General features: G+C 47.3%; 1 protein-coding gene across 1 annotated transcript in view; it reads left to right on the forward strand.

The window, feature by feature from the left end:
• Nucleotides 1-5,000, forward strand: part of LOC128640593 (leucine-rich repeat-containing protein 23-like) — a 126,473-nt gene that overhangs the window by 120,987 nt on the left and 486 nt on the right. The window lies entirely within an intron of this gene.

Genomic DNA, 5,000 nt, shown 5'->3' on the forward strand with positions numbered 1-5,000 from the left:
TCCGTTGTTTTCTTGTGTTTGATTGTTTATTTGGTTATGTAATGTATTTTTATTGTATCCTGTAAAAGGGTGTCTTTCCTCTATCCATGGAGGTAATTGGATTTCTTCCCAATTATCCCCAGGATATTGAGGAGGGGTTTACTGGTACCAAGGGGAGCGTTTATGTCTGAGTCACTGTGATTGGCTAATATACTATACTCGTCCCAATCTCCCATCTGGTCCCCTAGGGAAGTGTCCACCAGGTGGGAGACCTGCATAAATACCGGGCATGTAGCCCTCAATAAAAGAGATTTTTCCTGTTTTATCCTCAAGACGGAGCTTGGTCTCGTTCTTGGGGGGATTTACTGTATGCTGTTAGAGACTGATTGCCAGGAGTGTAAGCCTCTGGGGTGCTTTTCCTGTTCAGCTGTTAGCAGCTATTCGTGAGGTTCTGGTTCGGGAGTTTGGTGTTCTGCGGTAGCTGCCTGTGTCTCTGTAAGGGAAGATCTACTAAACGGCGGTTTAACCCTTTTATGCCTGGGGGTGCCGTAACAATTGGTGGCAGCGGCGGGATCATTCCCACAGCCAGAAGGACAGTTGGGGGCAACGCATGTCCCAGTACAGCGACCCTAAAAGCAACAGAATGGAACCAGCAGTGTTATACAAGGAGGAGGACCTGGATGGCCGGGATGCATTAAGGAAAGGCATCTGGTACCAGGCCCTGGATAATGTACAATACCAGCGGGGTGAGAGTCTCCCCAGTGAAGAGCAGTGGTTGCAGAAGCAAGTGGCCCTGCGGATGCCCTTCCTGGGAGAGCAGCCCCTGGAGGAATGGGTGAAAGAACTAGAGCACCGGGTATGGCAGGAGCTATGGCTGGAGGATGCCTACCAGGCGCTCTGGTGGTATATGGCACATTATTTACCCTGGACAGCCGAGCATGACAAACCAGAGGGAGAGGAGTTTGATGGTCCTGGCTTGTTATGGGAGTCCTTTGCAGAGCCTGACTTCGGGAGCCCTGCGCAGACCAGACGTCAGGACATTTTCTACGAGAGGTATGCTAGGCATGACTGGGATGACCCCCATGAGGTAGAGCAAGACCTGGCTCACCTAGCAACCCTGGAGTGGGAACTGGAGCAGGACTACCAAGATCTCTTCCACTCCATTGGGAAGGCTCAGCAGGACAGCAAGGTGACAGACCCAGATCCAGACCCATTCAGCTGGGAAGATATTGTGGAGATTTACGGGGAAGGACCCCAGGTGGCCGATGGAGATGGGACCGAGGTCTCTCCACCGGTCCTGCAGGGAATTGGGAGCCCAGTCTCCACTCCCCAGCGGCAGGCTGAGTTACAGGGGGCAGAGACAGTTAGTCCTGTCCCCCAGCAGCAGAGTGATATGCAGGGAATTGGGAGCCCAGTCTCCATTCCCCAGCAGCAGACTGAGTTACAGGGGGCAGAGACAGTTGGTCCTGTCCCCCAGCAGCAGAGGGATATGCAGGGAATTGGGATCCCAGTCTCCATTCCCCAGCGGCAGGCTGAGTTACAGGGGGCAGAGACAGTTGGTCCTGTCCCCCAGCAGCAGAGGGATACACAGGGAATTGGGATACCAGTCTCCATTCCCCAGTGGCAGGCTGAGTTACAGGGGGCAGAGACAGTCGGTTCTGCCCCCCATCAGCAGAGTGATATGCAGGGAATTGGGAGCCCAGTCTCCATTCCCCAGCGGCAGGCTGAGTTACAGGGGGCAGAGACAGTCGGTTCTGCCCCCCATCAGCAGAGTGATATGCAGGGAATTGGGAACCGTGGTCTCTGCACTTACAGCACAGGGGGTAGGGACAGTCGGTCCTGTCCCCCAGCAACAGGGCTGTTTAGCCAAAGGGGAGACGATCGGTCTCCCCCTCCAGCAGCACAGCTATGTATCCAAAGGGGAGACAGTTGGTCTCCCCTCCAGCAACCAGGCACCCACCAGGCTACTTCCGTGCTAGTGCTGGCACCCGGGCAGAGTACAGCTAGTCTCTGCCCACCTCGCAACCCACCAATTCAGTGTACCAGTCCCCCACACAGCTGTGGTGAGGCACCTGGACATGGACAAGTTTTCCCCGTACTCGGGTGTAGTAACCATTAATTGTGGGTGGGCTGTACTACTAATTGTGTTTTATTGGTGGGTTGCTGGACTAACCAGGGCACTGACCGGCAGGAGGTCAGATACCCTGTTAGTCTGTTTGGAAAAGGGGTGAGATGCGACGAGACCAATCTTGCCACTGTGCATTGGAGGAGCCTGGTTGCCCACCTGCTGCCTTTAGACTATGGCCCCATGTTGAAATGTTTGATTTTCCCCCTACAAAGACACGGAAAGCCGAGTCATTCGGTACTTGCCCTATTTGAACAGTGATACCCCACATAGCTATGCAATGGAGCCCATTTGTATAACGAAAGACTATGTGAAAGACTTGGCTCTATGGCAATTGAACTGTATGTATGTGATCTGAGCGCCCTTCAGTAATAATGTGCGTTCAGATCTAAGCTATCTAGGGATATGTTGAATGTACCTGTTTTATGCAATAGCTGCACAGTTATATATTTTTATGTATTTTATTGTCTTTTGCTACCATGTGTTCAATGGAGTTTTGCCTCTGTCCTTGGAGATAATTGGATTACTTCCCAATTATCTCCAGGATAGAAGACTCTGTGGAACTGGTTTTGGGCAGAAAAGCCATGCTTCATTTGGTCACAAAGGACTTCGATCTATTTTGAATCCAACCGTACTGAAGGGGTTAACTCTCCCCTTGTTCAGTTTTGAGAAACTGTATTTTCTGAGACAGGTTTCCTGGCATCAGCTATTGTTTACTGTAATTAGGTTTAGGTGATATGCTTTCACCTTGTTTAATCACCTCCAGAGGCCAGACTGCTAGGTGCCAGGAAGGAATCCATTGTTTTCTTGTGTTTGATTGTTTATTTGGTTATTTAATGCATTTTTATTGTATCCTGTAAAAGGGCGTCTTTCGTCTATCCATGGAGGTAATTGGATTTCTTCCCAATTATCCCCAGGATATTGAGGAGGGGTTTACTGGTACCAAGGGGAGCATTTATGCCTGAGTCACTGTGATTGGCTATACTATACTTGTCCCAATCTCCCATATGGTCCCCTAGGGGAGTGTCCACAAGGTGGGAGACCTGCATAAATACTGGGCATGTAGACCTCAATAAAAGAGATTTTTCCTGTTTTACCCTCAAGGCGGAGCTTGGTCTCGTTCTTGGGGGGGGATTTACTGTATGCTGTTAGAGACTGATTGCCAGGAGGGGTAAGCCGCTGGGGGTGCTTTCCCTGTTCAGCTGCTAGCAGCTATTCGTGAGGTTCCGGTTCAGAAGTTTGGTGTTCTGCGGTAGCTACCTGTGTCTCTGTAAGGGAAGATCTACTAAACAGCGGTTTAACCCTTTTATGCCTGGGGGTGCCGTAACGTGTGTATATGTGTGTGTATATGTGTATGTGTATATATGTGTGTATATGTGTATGTGTATATATGTGTATATATATGTGTGTGTATATGTGTATGTGTATATATGTGTATATGCGTGTGTGTGTGTGTGTGTATATGTGTATGTGTGTATATGCGTGTGTGTGTATGTGTGTATATATGTGTATGTGTGTGTGTATATATGTGTGTGTGTATGTGTGTGTGTATATGTGTGTGTATATATATGTGTGTGTGTATATGCGTATGTGTGTGTATATGTGTGTATGTGTATATATGTGTGTATGTGTGTGTATGTGTGTTTCAGTTGTTCCTTACCTGGACAATATCTTGGTAAGGCTCCACCTTTACATTTAGCAATATCTCACACCAACAGACTTTTATTGTTTGTTTTTTTAAAAAGCCTGGTTGGAAAGTACATTCTCTAAAAAGCTCTCTGTCCCCTCAATCTAGGATTACTGGGTATAATAATCCATTCAGTCTCCATGAGCCTTTCCTTGACAGAACTGGGAAGGCTGAAGTTACTCTCAGCTTGTGTAAATTTTCGGTCAGTTTCTTCTTCGGCTCTTATGTATAGAAGTTTTAGGTCTGATGATAGCAGCCTCAGATGTTATTTCTTTTACTCGGTTTCACATAAGACCTCTTTTTATTTGTGTGCGTCTTCAGTGATGCAGGGATTAAACTCAGTTGGCTCAAAAGATTATTTTGGATGTCAATACAAGATAATCCCTTTCTTGGTGGATCAATCATTGGTACATTGTTCTGGGGCAGCTATTGTACGTCCAAATTGGTTACTTTGGGAGATGAAGTTGCCTATAAATGTTCTGGAACTCGGTGCAATTTTCAGGGCCCTTCAGTTTTGGCATTTCCTGAAAAGACAGACCTATCTGCGTTTCCAGTCAGACAACGTCACAGCAGCGGCTTACATCAATCATCAGGGGGGAATTCGCAGTTCCCTGGCAATGAGAAAGGTTTAATGAATTCTGACTTGGGAAGAGAGCAATTCCTGTATAATTTCTGCAGTTCATATTCTAGGGGTGAGCAATTGGGAAGCAGACTTTCTCAGTTGTCAATTCCTTCACCCAAGGGAATGGTCTTTTCATCTGAAAGTTTTCAGTCAAATAGTAGACCTATGGGGTCTTCCGGAAGTGAATGTGATGGATTTTTGTTTGAACAAAAAATTCCCCAGATATTTTGCGAGGTCCAGGGATCCTCAGGCGGAGTTTGTGGCTGTTCCGGGAGCTCCTTTGTTGTTTCATCTGGCTTACATTTTGCCACCTCTTGTTCTGTTACCAAGGGTAATAGACAGAATCAGAAAGGAGGTATCATCAGTAATCCTGATTGCTCCAGCTTGGTCTCACAGGATTTGGTTTGCAGATCTGGTGCAGATGTCCAGTTGTCCTCCATGGCCACTTCCTCTGCAACACAACCTTTTGTCTCAAGATCCATTCTTTCATCAGGATCTAAAATCTCTTAACTTGATGGCTTGGAGATTAAACGCTTAGTTTTAAGACAGAGAGGTTTTTCTGATTCTATCATTCAAACTTTGGTTCA

Source organism: Bombina bombina, chromosome 9, assembly GCF_027579735.1.
Source record: "Bombina bombina isolate aBomBom1 chromosome 9, aBomBom1.pri, whole genome shotgun sequence".
Classification (NCBI taxonomy): Eukaryota; Metazoa; Chordata; class Amphibia; order Anura; family Bombinatoridae; genus Bombina; species Bombina bombina.